The sequence below is a fragment of the Platichthys flesus genome, chromosome 16 (genome assembly GCF_949316205.1).
Source record: "Platichthys flesus chromosome 16, fPlaFle2.1, whole genome shotgun sequence".
NCBI classification, from domain to species: Eukaryota; Metazoa; Chordata; class Actinopteri; order Pleuronectiformes; family Pleuronectidae; genus Platichthys; species Platichthys flesus.
The window spans coordinates 10,802,611-10,821,557 of record NC_084960.1 but is presented as its reverse complement, the minus strand read 5'-3'; the positions used below and the strand labels follow the sequence as shown (position 1 = coordinate 10,821,557).

General features: G+C 39.1%; 1 pseudogene; it reads left to right on the top strand.

Moving 5' to 3' along the window:
* The first annotated feature begins 6,275 nt into the window (after positions 1 to 6,275).
* LOC133971474 (myosin heavy chain, fast skeletal muscle-like) lies at positions 6,276 to 18,519 on the top strand (annotated as a pseudogene).
* The last annotated feature ends 428 nt before the right edge of the window (positions 18,520 to 18,947 follow it).

Sequence of the window (18,947 nt, the reverse complement as noted above, 5' to 3'; positions counted from 1 at the left end):
GACCATGGTAACACCTTGTGATCTTCTGGTAAGATAGCGAATAATAAGCCAAGTCTGTGCAAATCAAGATAATGTAAGTTGATCCTGTATACAGTCCAACCCTTCATTAAATCTTCTGTCAGTCAGTCAACTATACATATCTAACACTTCTACCCAAAAGAATAATCTTTTTTTCTTTTCAAAGCCAAAACATTAATGGCGTTTATGAGAGAGAAACTAATTTCTTGATTTAAGTTATATGAGTTGGCTGTCCTTTGAAAGCCTGCTTCAGGGAGATACATAATACTTGTGTAGCTTTAATGGAAAGACCATCATCCTGATTTTAATTTCAGATATCTGAGAAATCTATGTCCTGTAACTATACACCAGTGACATTTCGATGCTTCTCCAAATTTAAAATAGATTACTGGCGGCAGGCACCAGATGTCTATCCTAAAGTGTGTCACCTTAAAGTCATTTGTCACACTGTTGATCTTTTGAAACAAAAACGCCACAAGCAATTCAGTGATGTTTGCCATTTACCATTATGTATGTTGGGGACATTACTATATTTAAAAAATGTTAAGTACACGTAATTTTTCTCTGTAGGCTACTTGGTGTCATTTGGTATACATTATGAGAATATTAAATAGCTTCCCAGTACATTGCACCACCATATATTGATCCTCATCAGATTCTACCTTTGCAAATATTTAACTGAAATAAACTAAATTCAAGATTTTATGAGAGTATTGCCACAATATTCAACACTAATTAGCAAGCAATAGGAATGCCTCAAAATAGTGCAGTTAGCCTCCTGTGAGAAGAGGCTATCAGTGGATGTAATTGATACCAGTGCAGAAAATGGAGATACAATTAGATTTTTGATTGTCAGCTACTGTGAATAATTCTAAAGCCAAAAGCAATAAATGATTAAGTATATGACCCATAATGTGAACATGTTATGGTAGAGAGAATTGAAAAGAGAATTCTAATGTGCAAAATAGATAATAAAAATAACAACAAAAGCACCTTAACCTTACCAGCTTGTGTGGTTGTTATTTTTGGTCTGAGAAGGCTACTCATGCATGTGTGTTAGCACACGGTGTGCAGCTGGACATTTACCAAGTATCTGAGCCATGAGTGACCTGCAACTATACACCAGTGACATTCTGACGCTTCTCCAACATGAAAACTCAGTACTGGTTGAGAACTCAAAATTAAACTGACACAGTGACTGTCATAAAGAGAGTGAGCTGAAATGTAATCTTTAAATGTATTGGAACAAATAAATAAATACCTATTTTGTAAATAAATAGGAACATAACTGGCAAATTAAACAAATCAACAAATCAAAATTTATTTATACAGCCCATATTCACAAATTAAAATGTTTCATAGTTCATGATCAGCTGCCACCACTATCACAATTGCACACATGCTAGGCAGATCGAGACGGCAACACTAACTGATCGGATGATTCCTTGGGCATTCATATGGGGAAGACTGGGACCGACCTTCTGGATAGAGAACGACTTCTCTACCCCCTCAGCTTGGTCTACCAGCATCTTAGATTTACACAAGGTGCCGTCTTTTAACTTGGGATGTAGTGATGGTAAATGTTTACAAAAGACATATTCAGACAAAAGGAGCAGCTTTTTGATTTACTGCATGTATTGACTTAAATTGAATGAAACTTCATTTAGTTGAAATCCAGGATTTGAGGATGAGAGGTATCTTGGTGCCCAGCTTAAGAAGAAGATCAAGGGACATTAGGCAATATCATAAAATCGATAATATACCTAAAGAATTTCAAACATATTATTGCCGATCCCACAATAAGACTTTATATTGTTACTATCATCAAATTAGGCTTGCATGAAGGAGTTTGGACATGAGGAGATGATAATAAAAGATGAGATGAGGTGATGATGGTCAATTCATGTTTTATATTACTTTAATGTCATACTAACAGCATTAAGATGGATCAAGGTTTATGGTTAGTTGATGTAGTAGCGGCAGCACTAAGCTATTTTATTCATTAGCATAGTTCTTGTGTAAGAATAGGCCTGGATGGATTAAAATTGTCTGTAAATTAAGACAACACAAATCATTTAAAATAATATAAACCTGACACCAGACAACGCCGCCTGGGATTATGTTAGGATTTAACAGACATGTGTAACAGTGAGCAACTCACTGTTACGGAATGACAATTGGCCTAATATAAGCTCAAAACCATTGCAGGACTTCAAGTACTCTCCTGACGCTACTTCCTGGCTTGTGTGCTTGGTTGTCCAAGTGTTCAGAGAGGTGACAGTATGAAGTATGAATTAATAAGAATCCTAATAGCACTCTAAAGTTAGAATAAAATTACTGGTTGCCAAGACAGGGCTTTCATAAACACAGTGCTGACTGGCTTATCCGCAAGGAATCCTGGCACACAATAAAGGTCAGCAGAAGCAATAACTCAAGTGCAGTTTGAAAACCAGTGCATCACAGTAACAAATATACCAACTCTTTGGCCTAATTCAAGGGCCAAGTTTAAAGGTTCAGTCTCTAAAATCTAGTGACATCTAGTGGTGAAGTTGCATGTTGCACATTGTTTATTCATTTGGCACAGCTAATGTGACCCCTGTAACAGAAAATCCCGATTTGAGGGACATGTATGTAGCTGTATCCTGTTTATAATAGGCTACATGATGTTACAACCAGGAAGGATTAATTAACAGCAGTCTCTCCTCTGTGGAAATCAACCGTCACGGATAAGGTGTCGCTGTAGCCTGGGGCTGATGTTATCTGTGTGGACACTCTGGTGCCTTTGTGGTCCATTCTATTTTTCACTCGGCCACAGAAGACCGATTTCCTTTGTTTAGAAAGACAAATGCATTATCATATGACGAACCGAGGCGGTGAGGTTCCCTTTCAACGCAGCTGTCTATATGTCTCCAAGAGGTGGCACCCTTGTTACACACACACAATGGTACACTTCAACTCTAGAGAAAATAACTACCGTTAAATATTGGTTTAGGCCTCACTTATGACGCAGCTGTTAAGGACTAGAAGGTAGAGATGATTCAATGTGTGCAATACATTGTACTATGTAAAATGTCTACTTACACAAGGATGCTAATGTTAGCCATTGTGCTTTCTTAAAAGATAATTAAGATGTTAGATGCCAATAACATTCAAGATTATTTCAATGTAGAACAAGCTTTGGTTGATCTAGGTTTAGGTATTATGGTCGTTTGCAATTTATTTAGCAGAGGCTCAATCAAATAGCCTTAATGTTTGATTTACCTCCCCCAACTTTCTTTTTCCCTAATCTTTTTACTTAATGCATTCCCTGTTAAGACTGCCTATTTGTCAACTATATAACTAACAATCCCTGAACCCTAAAAAGTAAACACAATGTAGATTTCATTATTCTGGGTGAATAAATAAAACAACAAACACTGATTCAGACAAAGGAATATAGAGAGATCTTAACCAACACTATCAGTGGTTCTCTCCGTGTTACTACTCTGTCTGGACGTGTCCGACATGCTTTTAAACCTCACCAGGCTCCTCCTCACCCGACATATTTGGCGTGTTATATTTCTGTTCACAGGCTTAGCAGAGTCTCATGTATTTAGACACAAGGTCATACAAAAGAAATGGTTAGTCAGGATGGTCTGTTCCAACTTTTGTCCATCTTCACCTATATACTTGAATCTATTCACTTGCATTATAACCTAATTTTGAAACCGACTGAAATACAGTTTGTAAAATCTCACGAAAAACTGGTTTAATCTTTTGCACATTAGAGTAAAAGATGTGCTGCTAAAAAAAGTAAATAGCAAGTAAACCATAAAGTGAAGCTCACTATGGAAGTAGAGAAATATATTTTTGTAATAATATAGGAATTATATCTTTCAAATAAAAAAAAAAATGATGTTGTGTAATGTTCTTTCATGGCAGACTTTATTTGGGACTTTATCATTGCTTAAGTGGATCGCTCAAATCAGCTGATGGATTTAGTCACCAGAGATGAGTTGATTAATGGGCCCTGTGTGTGCAAAGTGCTTTGTATTCAAGGTGACACAGCACATACACATACTGTACATACCACCTGTACAACAAACTTCCTGCTTTGGAAAATAAATAATTGCTACAAGTAGAATTTATTGGAAACATAATCGTCTCTCTCTGCTGTTCACACAATCCATTTATTGGAAACCTTAGACCTCTCAAACAACTTGACAAAATAAACAACAGATGACATTTAACCCTACTTGAAGGGCCCTTTTGACACATGCTACTCATGTTGACTGGAAAAAACTGAGGACCTATGACCGAACTTGAACGGCATGTGTTTGTCATGTCTGCACAATAGCCCACCTACCTATTGAGGTCACATGGGCGACATTCCTCAAGGTCATCTTCTTTTTAAAGATAGAAAGGTTGTGTTAATAATAAAAAGCTAGAGGGTAACTTCACACAATCTAGTTATAGAAGTACATTTAAAGTCATCAAGAAATTGTTCCTGCAGTTTTTTTTCCTGTAGTTTTGAATTCATACCAGTTAAGTGTTTTATTGAAGGTAGTGTTACTACCTGGCATCTCTAACATCTTGTTTATTGGCACAGGACTTGGATCTAATCCTTGCATGGATGGCAACTGTTCGTCCGCTCCATTCCAAGGCGCTTTGTAATCACTTCTCAGCTTTTATGGAATGGCGCTCAGCCTCAATTATATTTTCAAACATCTGAGATGTGTAGTAACTCTGCAACTATACAAGTGACATTAACATGCCTCTCCAACACCACAACCTGTCACTGCTGCAAAAATACTCCAGTAACACCATTATTTGTAACAATGACGATCATAAACAAATAATACTTTAGTGTCAACACAAGCAGATATAGATACAGTCAGAAGAAACAGATCAATTATTTGCTAGTGTATAAAGCTTTTAAATCTGTGATCAAATCACCAAATAATGACCTCCTATTTAATGAGTGATTTGATGACATACACTTGAATGAAATGTAAAATAATTTAAATAAATAAATAGCAAACAATACATTTTAGAGCAGAGAATATAATGAACTGTTTTATGATACTATAATCTTCTTATATCTGTGGCCCTGAAGAGAATTCTGACCTCTTTTACGAAATAATTGTGTGCGCGTGAGTGTGTGAATGTTCTAAAACTGAACACCAGTGACAGATGGGTACTTCTCCAAAAATTGGAGGAAATAAATTAAAATAAGTGTAGAGTATTTATGAATCAGCACTTCCATATTTTGGACTACGTATTATCGAGCATTGATTGATTCATTGTAATAAATTCAGATAATATAGTTCCAACAACAGATTTCCTATTATATCATCCGGTATCTGCAGTGTGTGTATTTAAAGGAATTCATGAATTTTTGATGAATTCACCACTCATAATTTTGAAACAACTTTTGCTTTGTACTATATAACATTCATCGTTTTTAATGTAATAAGATATTATATTGCTGTTTGAAGTTGACAACACAATAACATAATTTATCCTGCTTTTGTTTGTATAAACTGTAATGTATTATGTAAGCTATTCATGTAATAGCTTGTATGTTAATTGTTAAATGTTAATTAATGCATATAACATACATTTGAACAGTAACTGTTTTTTAATTCATCCAATCAGTTTTTTAAAAGACCTTTGATCACTTTATGCTTTGCGACCTCTCAGTTTAGGCACAGGGAAAAAAATACATACTGATGCAAACGTGCAAGCGAGGCAGTACAATGTCAATGTCAAAGGATTAGCGTCAACATGACAAGAATACATGACCAAATCGAGAAAGGCACACCTACTTAGAAGAGAGTCCTCCCTCTATAAAGGAGGCTTCTTAGGGCACTGCCTACAGCTGTTAGGCTTCCATCTCAGGTGAGTGCATCATCCACTGAACTTGATCTACATGCTAACAAGAATGTTTGTTTGCATTAAATTGTGATCATTTAAATCATTTATTCATGTGTCAAATGTGATGCCAGCCGGTAGTTTAAAAGGTTAAAGAAATTATCAAATGAATGATGAATGAATGAATGGTTGAGTAATACCTTTTGCAGCAACAATTGTACTCAAGTTTCACAATTTATCAATAGGTCTCAAAAGAACAGACCTGCCTGCATTCAATCTGCTCTTGGGACCACAGGAGGTATAGTTTATTGCCTTTGATATCTACCAATTCAAAACACCTCATCTGTAGAGCCTACTGACAGCATTTTAACGACTCCTTATTTTCAGAAACTGAAGGTGCCATCATGAGCACAGACGCAGAGATGGAGGCCTATGGCCCTGCATGTATTTATCTGCGGAAGTCAGAGAAGGAGAGGCTTGCGGCTCAGACCGCACCGTTTGATGCCAAAACTGCCTACTTTGTGGTCCATCCTAAGGAGATGTATCTCAAGGGTAAAGTCACCAAAAGAGAGGGTGGCAAAGTCACCGTTGAAACATTAGAAGGAAATATGGTAAGTGTAATAATGTCTAAAATGTATCTCCACAAATGATTCATAGAAATAATGGATTACATATATAATGTTCTCCAAAACACCTGAATAGCACTTTGCTTTTGAGATTTTATGATACTTATGTATAGTGTGCTTTCAAATTTTTGTTTGATTGTATATTCAGACTCTTACTGTAAAAGAGGATGAAATCCATCCCATGAACCCTCCCAAGTATGACAAAATTGAGGACATGGCCATGATGACCCACCTCAACGAGCCTACTGTGCTGTATAACCTCAAAGAGCGTTTTTCATCATGGATGATCTATGTAAGTTTCAATCTTACAATATGGGGTGTCTCTATATGTAAAGCCTTTGTGTCAAATCGAATAACGCTTTTCCTCTTTGGCACTTCAGACCTACTCTGGCCTGTTCTGTGTCGTCGTGAACCCCTACAAGTGGCTTCCTGTGTACGAAACTATTGTCGTTAATGCGTATAGAGGAAAGAAGAGGATTGAGGCACCACCCCACATCTTCTCTATCTCTGACAATGCCTATCAATTCATGCTCACTGGTGAGACACATAATTTGTTACCAGAGTTACCACATTAGTCAAGTTAATGTGTAAAATAGTTTGAACTTGAGTGTGTATGTTTGTATTCTAGATCGTGAGAACCAGTCGGTCCTTATCACGTGATTATTACACAAATTTTCAAGAAGATTTTATGGAAACATTATGACGACATAGATAACTAAGTAAGGATATCATTTAATTCCCAGTGGAGAATCTGGTGCTGGAAAGACTGTCAACACCAAGCGTGTCATCCAGTACTTTGCAACAATTGCAGTCGCTCCAGGAAAGCCGGGACAGAAAGTAGAAGCCAGCAAAATACAGGTAAAACTGGTTTCTCAGCCAAAACTCTTTATCACAGTTGATTGTTGCTTGATGATAGATTTTATACAACCTGATAATGACCCTATGTAGGGTTCGCTGGAAGACCAAATCATTGCAGCCAACCCTCTGCTTGAGGCTTATGGTAATGCCAAGACTGTGAGGAATGACAACTCCTCACGTTTCGTAAGCATTCATTTTATGGGCCTTCTCGTGCTGTAACTACCCTACACTTAAACTGACATTTTCTGATTATCTTTTTTTAAAAGAAAAAAACTGATTGTATTACCACTCCAGGGTAAATTCATCAGAATCCACTTTGGTACTTCTGGAAAGCTGTCCTCAGCTGATATTGAAACTTGTAAGTGGCAACCATGGTGTGACTCAAGATTCGTGTGAAGTAAAATGGGGCTTTTGACAAACTAAACAAGAAAAAATTTTAAAACAATTATCCGGCATCCATTATTGAATTGGAAATTCTTAGATCTGCTGGAGAAGTCCCGTGTCACCTTCCAGTTGTCGGCTGAGAGGAGCTACCATATCTTCTATCAGCTGATGACAGGCCACAAGCCGGAGCTGCTGGGTATGACGAAACATGGAAAATAGGAAGTTGGAGTTGGAATTAAGACGCTGTTACAAGAGGACTGATTCATTTATTTCTTCTGTTCTTTTGTAGAGGCTCTTCTGATCACCACCAACCCCTATGACTACCACATGATCAGTCAGGGTGAAATCACCGTCAAAAGCATTAATGATATAGAGGAGTTCATTGCAACAGATGTAAGTTGATAGCAATTGGTATAATAATGCCAGAGGGCAGAAGCCAAAATAACAGATTTTCTTGAAAAAATGATTTGCTGTGCATGGATTGCAGACTGCTATTGACATCTTGGGCTTCACCGGTGATGAGAAATTCGGCATATTCAAGTTGACTGGGGCTGTGATGCATCATGGCAACATGAAATTCAAGCAAAAGCAGCGTGAGGAGCAGGGTGAACCTGATGGCACTGAGGGTAAATATATTAATAGTTCAATATCATAATTTTTACACTATAGCAGATTTCATAAGGTTAACCTACAATATATAGACTTCTACATTTTTACACAACTTACACAGCGAGTGTATTTTTAACATTATAAATCTGCTAAAATGGTGGATTTTATTGGTTAAATTCAAAACAGCTAACCCTAACCCTAACCCTAACCCAAATAAGGTGTGCTGATCTAGTATATCATGATTCCAAACCACTTTAAAGAAGATAAATAGCATTCACAAACTGTAACTATAAAAACGCTGTTTTTTTTCAATCAGTTGCTGATAAAATCGCTTACCTTTTGGGCTTGAACTCAGCTGACATGCTGAAATGTCTGTGCTATCCAAGAGTCAAGGTCGGAAATGAAATGGTGACCAAAGGTCAAACTGTTCCACAGGTAAAATGACTCACAAAAAGTAATATGTTTAAAAATGAAGTAATGTGCATCAAGAAAAACTGATTGAATTTCACCCCAATTAATAGATCAACAATGCTGTCTCAGCTCTGTGCAAGTCTATCTATGAGAAAATGTTCTTGTGGATGGTCATCCGTATCAATGAGATGCTGGACACAAGGCAGCCAAGACAATTCTTCATTGGTGTGCTGGATATCGCTGGATTTGAGATCTTTGATGTGAGTATTTGCAGAACCTTTGAGTTACATCACCAGTCAACAGTGTTTCTGTATGCGACTAATTACATTTAATTTAATTTTCAAGGTCTCTGCCCTACTATGTTGCGTGCCTTATGTAAAATTCCCTGCTGGAGCACAGTAGACGTCACAGCACATCACTTGTGTTCTGCTAGCGAGATTTTTTGCGCATGCACTCAGCTCATGTTCAGTAGCGAACTTACCTAGAGAGTAGTAATCTCCCTCGCCTGGCAGGTACGTTCAGCAAATTTGTTAAATATACTTTTTTGAACAGTGTGTGGCGGTGACAAACAAATCCACCACTAACTTCTGCCAGGATTGCAGCCACTCCTGTTTGGAATAAGTGGATGTTTGGAAATAAATGTTCATCTGCAGAAGTCTAGTTGCTGCGTTTTCACTGACCATAATATTTGGTCAGTTGAGCACAGCCAAAATACCGTCACCCACAATGCTGCTTACTCCTTGAGATAAGAGATGATGTATATTATGATTTTATAATATTGAAATGAATTGATTCGAATTTAAAAATATATATATATACATTACAGTACAACAGCTTGGAGCAGCTTTGCATCAACTTCACCAATGAGAAACTGCAACAGTTCTTTAACCACCACATGTTTGTTCTGGAGCAAGAGGAGTACAAGAAAGAAGGCATTATTTGGGAGTTCATTGACTTTGGTATGGACTTGGCGGCCTGCATTGAGCTTATTGAAAAGGTAAGGCAAGCCAGTCATGTAGCACTTAAATCATGTTTACTGATTTTATGCTGAATTGTTCATTCTTTTTAATATCATATTATTTCTTTTAGCCAATGGGCATCTTTTCCATCCTTGAAGAGGAGTGCATGTTTCCCAAGGCAACAGACGTCTCTTTCAAGAACAAGCTATATGATCAGCACCTGAGCAAGACGAAGGCCTTTGAGAAGCCAAAACCTGCAAAGGGCAAGGCTGAGGCTCACTTCTCCCTGGTTCACTATGCCGGTACAGTGGACTACAACATCACTGGCTGGCTGGAAAAGAACAAGGACCCACTGAACGACTCAGTTGTTCAGCTGTACCAGAAAGCTTCAAACAAACTGCTTGCTCTTCTGTATGCATCCCATTTTGCAGCTGACGGTAAGGAAAAGTTTCGCTATGAGCTAATTCAGTTTAATTTAGTTTTGTGGCTTCCATAGTGAAATAAACCCAGACACTGAATCCAGACTTTAATATTTGGTGATATTTAACAAAACAGACGCTGCTGGTGGCAAGAAGGGTGGTGGAAAGAAGAAGGGTGGTTCCTTCCAGACTGTTTCGGCTCTTTTCAGGGTATTTAACATTTACATAAACAATAACATAAAGACATAATCTAATCACATTGGTTGAATTTGCAGTTTTGTTTAAATAATCCAATTGAATTAAATATGTCAATCTCACAGGAGAACTTGGGCAAGCTGATGACCAACTTGAGGAGCACTCATCCTCACTTTGTGCGTTGCCTGATTCCCAATGAGACAAAAACCCCAGGTAAGAAGCCAACATTCCCAATTACTGAATGTCATGATAGACAGTGGTCCAATGTCCAACTACTTCAATTTGCAACTCTCAGGTCTGATGGAGAACTTCTTGGTCATCCACCAGCTGAGGTGCAACGGTGTGCTGGAGGGCATCAGAATCTGCAGAAAGGGCTTCCCCAGCAGAATCCTATATGGTGACTTCAAGCAGAGGTGACTTTTTTAGAAAAGGCAATGAAATTATTGTTATTAAGTTTCCTCACGCCAATAGGTGAGGTACGTAACAATATCAACATAATAATGTTTTGTAGATACAAAGTACTGAATGCCAAAGTCATCCCTGAGGGACAGTTCATTGACAACAAGAAAGCTGCAGAGAAGCTGTTGGGCTCCATTGATGTGGACCACACACAGTACAAGTTTGGGCACACAAAGGTACAATTCTATAGAAAATATCAACAGCTAAAAGTGTCAAAGTCATATCTATGTGTACTGAAAATCAATTTCCTTGACTTGGCAACATAGGTGTTCTTCAAAGCTGGTCTGCTGGGTACCCTGGAGGAAATGAGAGATGAGAAACTGGCTTCGCTGGTGACCATGACTCAGGCCTTCTGCAGAGGATACCTCAGCAGGACAGAGTTTGTTAAGATGATGGAAAGGAGGTAGGTTTCCACTATGCTGAATTGCTCTTTTAATTTACAAAGTGTAATGTTGTAACAATAATAACACAAAAATAAATGTTATTTCTCTAGAGATGCAGTATTCACCCTCCAGTACAACATTCGTTCATTCATGAATGTGAAGAACTGGCCCTGGATGAATCTGTACTTCAAGATCAAGCCTCTTCTGAAGAGTGCTGAGACTGAGAAGGAACTGAGTCAGATGAAAGAGAACTATGGAAAGATGCAGTCTGACCTGACTACTGCCCTGGCCAAGAAGAAGGAACTGGAAGAGAAGATGGTTTCCCTGTTGCAGGAGAAGAATGACCTGCAACTGCAAGTGGCTTCGGTACGTAAAGTGTACTATTTATTTAGTGTACACATTGTGTACGAGCTTAATGAAAGTTTAATTCCACTATCCTCTTCTGACTTTCTGTGTACCTTACTTAAGTTGTAGGTGAATTGAAAGAATAATTAGCATTTCAAAAATGTAAAGAAAGTAAATTATCCTATTGTACTGTAGGAAGGGGAGAATCTCACAGATGCTGAGGAAAGGTGTGAAGGGCTCATTAAGAGCAAAATCCAGCTTGAGGCCAAACTCAAGGAGACATCTGAGAGACTAGAGGATGAAGAGGAAATGAATTCTGAGCTGACTGCCAAGAAGAGGAAGCTGGAGGATGAATGCTCTGAGCTGAAGAAGGACATTGATGACCTGGAGCTCACCTTGGCTAAAGTGGAGAAGGAGAAACATGCCACAGAAAACAAGGTGCAGTTTATTTTGACTGTCTATTGCATAAACAATATTGTTGTTACTGTTGTTATGCTTTGCTGTGCCCTTTTGACTTATTACACTTTCTAAAAGTTCAGTGTTTAGGATTAAGGTGAAAGGGATCTATTGTCAGAAATGTAATATAAAAGAATTGTAGTGGTGTTTCATCTAAATTGTACAAATTGTTGTTTACTTTGCCCTAGAATTGGCTCTTTATGTTTAAAGACTCTATATTTATATCAGTCGGAGGTCTTCTTTATGGAAGCCGTTTTTATTTTACAGTAGTCCAGACTGGACAAATTAAACATCTTTTTAGTTCCTATGACAACTGAAGGCTAACACAGGGTCACTTTCATATTTGGAAGGAGAGGGTGAGGTGAAGGGTATTCAGCTGCAACTTTACCACTAGATGCCTGAACATTTAACATGCTGAACATTTAAACCTCAGGTAAAAAACCTGACAGAGGAAATGTCAAGCCAAGATGAGTCCATTGCCAAGTTGACCAAGGAGAAGAAAGCCCTCCAGGAGAACCATCAGCAAACACTGGACGATCTCCAGGCAGAGGAAGACAAAGTCAACACTCTGACCAAGGCCAAGATAAAGCTGGAACAGCAAGTGGATGATGTAAGAAAACATTTGTTTTGAAGTTAGTCCTGTAATGATATGAATGACTTTTGGTTCACATGTTCAATGTCTAAGATGCCTCAATCACTAAAATCATTAAAACTGTTAAATATAGCTTGAGGGATCACTGGAACAAGAGAAGAAGCTCCGCATGGACCTTGAGAGAGCCAAGAGGAAGCTTGAGGGAGACCTGAAACTGTCCCAGGAATCTATCATGGATCTGGAGAATGACAAGCAGCAGTCTGATGAGAAAATCAAGAAGTGGGTTTTTTTTTAGTTTTTTTTTTTAGATGCTGTGAGCATCTCATACACTGCATGCATCAAACTTTTTTGAGCTCTTCTTCATCAGAATCATAACACTGACTGAATATGATTTTACTTTCCTATTACAGGAAGGACTTTGAGATCAGTCAGCTTCTCAGCAAGATTGAGGATGAACAGTCCCTTGGTAATCAGCTTCAGAAGAAGATCAAGGAACTTCAGGTAATGTTATTTTACACAAAGATTAGATTCCAAAAAACTGAAATGTCTTCTTATCAATAGCCTTTTCTGATGTGACTGTCATCAAATCAAGGCTCGCATTGAGGAGCTGGAGGAGGAGATTGAGGCAGAGAGGGCTGCTAGGGCCAAGGTTGAGAAACAGAGGGCTGACCTCTCCAGAGAGCTTGAGGAGATCAGCGAGAGGCTTGAGGAAGCTGGCGGAGCAACAGCCTCTCAGATTGAGATGAACAAGAAGCGTGAGGCTGAGTTCCAGAAGCTGCGTCGCGACCTAGAGGAGTCAACCCTGCAGCATGAAGCTACCGCATCAGCTCTTCGCAAGAAGCAGGCTGACAGTGTTGCAGAGTTGGGTGAGCAGATCGACAACCTCCAGCGAGTTAAGCAGAAGCTGGAGAAGGAAAAGAGCGAGTACAAGATGGAGATTGATGATCTTTCCAGCAACATGGAGGCAGTTGCCAAAGCAAAGGTGTGCACAATCAATATATATATATATATATATATATATATATATATATATATATATATATGTAATCACATAATATTTCAAACTACTGTATAAATATGTTTTTAAAATAATGATGATATCAACTACTGTTTGATTTCAGACCAATCTGGAGAAAATGTGCAGAACTCTTGAAGATCAACTAAGTGAAATTAAATCCAAAAATGACGAGAACGTTCGCCAGCTCAATGACATAAGTGCACAGAAGGCAAGACTGCAAACAGAGAACGGTGTGTAAATCAATCCCTTCTTCCAAAATAATAGAAGACTTAGTTATTGAAGTCACTTTAAGTTATATTTTAAGTGTGAAAGGAGACACTCAAAACCTGTTCTTAATTGTTTCTTCAGGCGAGTTCTCTCGCCAGGTCGAAGAAAAAGAAGCTCTTGTTTCACAGCTCACCAGAGGAAAACAGGCTTACACTCAGCAGATAGAAGAGCTTAAGAGACACATTGAGGAGGAAGTAAAGGTATGAGATCCTATGCATTGTCCAGTTTATAATGCAATGTGTCTCTAAGGCACATCTGTGGACTTCAATACGTGCGGTTTGCAGGGGGGAACTACAGTCTATAGTTCAAATAAATTCTAATTTGCCACTTTCCATCCTGTGCATACAAATAAGAATTGATAGTTTCAAGTCCATCATAGAGCCCTACCGATAGGATGGATGGATAATAACGGCTAATATCTTCCCGAAATGAGCCACTTTACTGTTAAAACGCATGTGAAATGCATACTTGACTAAAGATGTGTTTTCATGATACAGCTTTGCTCCCGAGGTCTTTATATACACATAAGCCCATCACATAATTTGAGTTACTCACACACGCTCACAATTTCACCTATCATAAAAAAAAAAACTGATTGTACCAGCTTTGTTGTGTGTTGCTCAAAAGTAAAATTGCTGTCAAACCAGACCAAATCTTTCTTAATTGTTACTTCACAGCAGCCTAGCTAGCTGTTACTCCACATTAGCCTAGCTAGTTGTTACTGCACAGTAGCCTTGCTAGTTGTTACTGCACAGTAGCCTATCATCGATGAGGAACAGAACAAAATGATTTTCACCCACCTGTCTGAGCGTCACTCTGAGTCATTTGGATGTAGTTAAGGTGGAGCATGCATCGCTGACAATATACGTGAAGGCTGAAGCCACAGGTTGATCCTGTAAATCAGCAATTAGCATTTAACCAGACTTAAGATGTACCTGGTGATCAGACGCCATGGTGTGTTTCAAACCAGACCAGATCTTTCTAATTGTTACTGTAAAGTAGCCTAGCTTGTTGTTATTGCACAGTAGCCTAGCTAGTTGTTACTCCACATTAGCCTTACTAATTGTTACTGCACAGCAGCCTAGGTAGCTGTTACTCCACATTAGCCTAGCTAATTGTTACTGCACAGTAGCCTAGCTAATTGTTACTGCACAGTAGCCTTGCTAGTTGTTACTGCACAGTAGCCTATCCTGGATGAGGAAGAGAACAAAATGATTTTCACACACCTGTCTGAGCGGCACTCTGAGTCCTTTGGATGTAGTTAAGGTGGAGCATGCATCGCTGACAATAGACGTAAAGGCTGAAGCCACAGGTTGATCCTGTAAATCAGCAATTAGCATTTAGCCAGACTTAAGATGTACCTGGTGATTAGACGTCGTGTGTTTGAGTCACGACACTTGACTTGGTTGCTGGCCAGTGCATCACATCTGAAGCTTTACAAATATTTGCACGCACAGCGGGAAAAAAGTATATGTTTAAAGTAAATGTAACTTGCTACATCCGCCTAACTTGACATTGGGTATATATTCAACAGTTTGTTAACAGAATCTATTTACACTTTCATGCTGCTTGTTAATAATCCATAGGCCAAGAACGCCCTGGCCCACGGGTTGCAGTCATCCCGCCATGACTGCGATCTGCTCAGAGAGCAGTTTGAGGAGGAGCAGGAGGCCAAGGCTGAGCTCCAGAGAGGCATGTCCAAGGCCAACAGTGAGGTGGCTCAGTGGAGAAGCAAATATGAGACTGATGCTATCCAGCGCACAGAGGAACTGGAGGAGGCCAAGTACATGAATCCTTCTTACTTGATCAGTCCATTATTTGGCATTCAATATTAAATTTGCATAATTAAATTCAAATATATTCTTCTTTGTGACAGGAAAAAGCTTGTCCAGCGCCTGCAGGAGGCTGAGGAGTCCATCGAGGCTGTGAACTCCAAGTGTGCCTCATTGGAGAAGACCAAGCAGAGGCTGCAGGCTGAGGTGGAGGACCTCATGATTGATGTGGAGAGAGCTAATTCTCTGGCTGCCAACCTTGACAAGAAGCAGAGGAACTTTGACAAGGTAACTAATTAAACTGGGAATCAAACCCAGTTTTATCAGAAGAAACTTATACCTGTGTTAACTAATCGTTTAATCAACCTATACAAACCTAGGTCATGTCAGAATGGAAACAGAAGAATGAGGAGAGCCAGTCTGAGCTGGAAGGATCCCTGAAGGAGGCTCGCTCCCTCAGCACTGAACTGTTCAAGATGAAGAACTCTTATGAGGAATCTCTGGATCAGTTGGAGACATTGAAGAGAGAGAACAAGAACCTGCAGCGTACGTCAACTATTATCTTTCCTATATTGCAAATATTAATTTAGAGCTGGTTGGGAATAGTCTAACTATGGTTGTCCTTGTATTTGTTTTGCAGAGGAAATCTCAGACCTGACTGAACAGATTGGTGAGACTGGAAAGAGCATCCATGAACTTGAAAAGGCCAAGAAGCTTGTTGAAAGTGAGAAGACAGAAATCCAGACTGCACTGGAAGAAGCAGAGGTATTTCCTCTCAAGTTTTTTGTTGTTAGAACAATTAATGTAATATTTCTCTAATGGTGCCCTTCATTTAACTATTTTCGATTATGTGTTGTTATGATTAAAAAGCTGTCATTTTGGCACATAGCTTTATTTAGCCGGTTGATCTTGCAGGGCACACTGGAGCACGAGGAGTCCAAGATTCTCCGTGTCCAGCTTGAGCTCAACCAGATCAAAGGTGAGGTTGACAGGAAGTTGTCAGAGAAGGATGAGGAGATGGAGCAGATCAAGAGGAACAGCCAAAGGGTGATGGACTCCATGCAGAGCAATCTTGATTCTGAGGTCAGGAGCAGGAACGATGCTCTGAGAATCAAGAAGAAGATGGAGGGAGACCTGAATGAGATGGAGGTTCAGCTGAGCCACGCCAACAGGCAGGCTGCTGAGGCCCAGAAACAACTGAGGAACGTCCAGGGACAGCTCAAGGTGAGGTTTGTTTTAATTGTTGACCGAAAAAAGGGAAATGTTTAACAGGAAAGAAAGTTAACATCTTTTCCACTTTTTATCATCAGGATGCCCAATTGCACCTTGACGACGCTGTCAGAGGACAGGAGGACATGAAGGAGCAGGCTGCCATGGTGGAGCGCAGAAATGGTCTGATGCTTGCTGAGATTGAGGAGCTGAGAGCCGCTCTGGAGCAGACGGAGAGAGGACGCAAAGTGGCTGAGCAGGAGCTGATTGATGCTAGTGAGCGTGTTGGCCTGCTTCACACTCAGGTTTGTTTTCATTCATTCAACAGAAAATGAAATTATTAAAAACACTGTATATATCATAATAAACTTAACTTTTTTCAAACATCCAGAACACCAGTCTGCTGAACACCAAGAAGAAGCTGGAGTCTGACTTTGTCCAGGTTCAGGGTGAAGTTGATGACACTGTTCAGGAAGCAAGGAATGCTGAGGAGAAAGCCAAAAAGGCTATCACTGATGTGAGTTTACATCTCAATCTCAATACGTGGTTTTAAGGCTTATATCAAATGAAACTTTTACTGGAGACCATTTATCATTTCAGGCTGCCATGATGTCTGAGGAGCTGAAGAAGGAGCAGGACACCAGTGCTCATCTGGAGAGGATGAAGAAGAACCTGGAGGTAACAGTCAAGGACCTGCAGCACCGTCTGGATGAGGCTGAGAACCTCGCCATGAAGGGTGGCAAGAAGCAGCTCCAGAAACTGGAGTCCAGGGTATGAAATGTCTAAAAATTCAACTTTAAATGTATCAATTCAACTAAGCCTTTCTTTATCTGCTTTTAAATCCTTTTACAAAACTTTGATTTTCTTTTATTATCTAATTACAGGTGCGTGAGCTGGAGGCTGAAATTGAGGCCGAGCAGAGACGTGGAGCTGATGCTATTAAAGGAGTCCGTAAATATGAGAGGAGAACGAAAGAGCTCACCTACCAGGTATAAACTTTACTAAAAACGATACATTACTTTGAAGTGTATTCTCTTTCGCTTACATGAATTAATTTGTGCAGACTGAGGAGGACAAGAAGAATGTGAGCAGGCTTCAGGATCTGGTGGACAAGCTGCAGCTTAAAGTCAAGGCTTACAAGAGACAGGCTGAGGAGGCTGTAAGTTAAATCTACATTTAACATAACAACCTAACATTTACATCAGTTGAGTAAAAAATCTTATTTCTTTGTGACTAAATTCATCAATATAAATAAATCCTTTGCAGGAGGAGCAGGCCAACACTCATATGTCCAGGTGCAGGAAGGTTCAGCACGAGCTGGAAGAGGCTCAGGAGCGCGCTGACATCTCTGAGTCTCAGGTCAACAAGATGAGAGCCAAGAGCCGTGATACTGGAAAGGTAACATTCTTTTTGACATCATGGCGACATAAGCTACTGCATATACCCATAACAACATGAAATTCTAAAAGAAAATATGTACATGCACTAGTTGCAGTTTGCTATTCCAAAGTAATATGGGGATAACATGTCAACTTTCCTGCAAGATATATAACTGCAAGATATATAACAAGTACACAGTGAATGTGACTGTATTCCTCCTATAATACTGTACATTCCTTTAAACACCGCCTCCAAACACTAATGATCTCTCCTTCGTTCTTTCAGGGAACTGACTTTGCAGAATAAGATGCAAGGTCCAGCTGAGGCCTTTCAAGCAAGCTCAAACAATATGAGCGTGATTTTCCTTCTTTAAATATTCAATAAATATTTAAACTTACACAATTATTGTTTTCTCTTTAATGTATGTGAGACACTAAACCAAAAGTCACAGGGAAAAGTGACATGACCGTGTATTATAAAAGTGTGCTTGAATGTGATATCCAGAATTACAAGTCAAGATGCACCATATATTTACTGAAAACATATGTACAATATAGATTTACATTAATGAAATGTTTCAAGTTGAGTGAAGGCTGTTTTTAACCCATACAGTCTTTGTTCTTTGCCGATTGTGTACATGAACTAATAAAGCACAAACACGAACAGCTTATCAGGTTTAATTTTTCTGTTTTTTATTGTTATTATCAGTTTCACACAGTTTGCCAGAGTTGTGG